Source organism: Galeopterus variegatus, unplaced genomic scaffold (assembly GCF_000696425.1).
Source record: "Galeopterus variegatus unplaced genomic scaffold, G_variegatus-3.0.2 Scaffold30985, whole genome shotgun sequence".
In the NCBI taxonomy this organism is placed as follows: Eukaryota; Metazoa; Chordata; class Mammalia; order Dermoptera; family Cynocephalidae; genus Galeopterus; species Galeopterus variegatus.
In genome coordinates this window covers 2,282-3,695 of record NW_007757096.1, presented here as the reverse complement: position 1 = coordinate 3,695, position 1,414 = coordinate 2,282, and the positions used below count along the sequence as shown (strand labels likewise).

The window sequence follows — 1,414 nt, the reverse complement described above, 5'->3', positions numbered from 1 at the left end:
CATGAATCTAGAGGGGATTTCTGGGAAACTCTTTGATGAAGAGGAAGCCCAAGAGCACAAACATAAACCAGCACTCAACCTCCACCTGCACCTGCTCCAGGGCTGGCGCTTGCTCAGTGTGTCCTGCGCACCCCCTGGTGGTCCTGCGTGCCCCTGCATGGAGGTTTGTGTCTGGGCACAGACTGACTTCCCTTCACTGTGTCTCTCACACAGAAATAAACGGCTGTGTCCTGGGACTTCAGGCTGTCCATTTGCAGATAGTGCTTTTGGAATCTTCTCTTGAGATGGTGAATCTGCCTTTCACAGATGCAGCACATTCTGTGCTGTGACTATTAGCTTTGTTTCTAATGAAACCAACCCACTCCAGCCCCTTCCCTGGAGCCTGGCGGACCCAGTCCATGTAGTAGTCACTGACGGTGAATCCAGAGGCCACACAGGAGAGTCTCAGAGACCCTCCAGGCTGGACCAAGCCTCCCCCAGACTCCACCAGCTGCACCTCACACTGGACACCTGAAAGCACAGGGACGTCCTGGTAAGAAAATGACAGTCAACTCCACTTGTTTTCTCATGCACATCCACTCACATTTTCAATGTTTCTTGCACTCCATAAATCACCTTTTAAAATTGCAATAAGGAAAACCCAGCTCCCCAGTCTCCATGGTGGGTCGTCTGTGTTCAGTCCTGATGACCGAGTTGGAGCACCTGGGAATCTGGGGCTGAGGCTCCTCTCCAAGAGCTGCAGGATCAGGGCTGCGCTGGTTTTCATCAGCAGAGGGAGGCCCTATTTGCATGTTCTTCTGCTATATAGCTAGATCTTGGGTTGGACGCCTATGGAGGGGACACTTCCTGGAGCAAATGACAGTGCCCACAAAGAATTTTTTGGCAATTGAGAAAGTGTGATTTTTTTAATGGTGTGTTTGTGCTGTTATATACACAACACTCATCACGCTCTTTCATTTTTACACAAGCACAAAAATCATGCTTTTGGGGTGCCAATGTTCCTTCCACTTTACAGATTAAAAGTTAACCCAGGAGTACAGGGGGCATGTGCAGTGTCCATAAGACTTATCAGTGCCATTCCAGTGTCTGGGGCTTTGCTACCCACACCGGATCATATTCCTCCCTGAGCACACTCCAGGACAGAGTTGGACCTTCCTAGTGAGGTTTGCTGGACCTTTTTTCTATAATGAGAACATGTGTGATGTGTTTCATTCTACATTTTACCTAAAAATATGGCTAGAGCTAGAATCCATTCAGATGAGTTTTAAGAGTCTCTGTCACTTCACACATTTTCATCTATCTTTCTATCACTCTTTCCCTACCTAAGTATCTGTTAATTTGCAAAAACTTTAATGAGGTATAATTGACATTTGTCAAACTTCACAAAAAGTGTGCAATTAATAAGAATTGACTT

General features: G+C 46.7%; 1 pseudogene; it reads right to left on the bottom strand.

The window, feature by feature from the left end:
• Window positions 1-113: 113 nt before the first annotated feature.
• LOC103583937 lies at window positions 114-766 on the bottom strand (annotated as a pseudogene).
• Window positions 767-1,414: the final 648 nt, after the last annotated feature.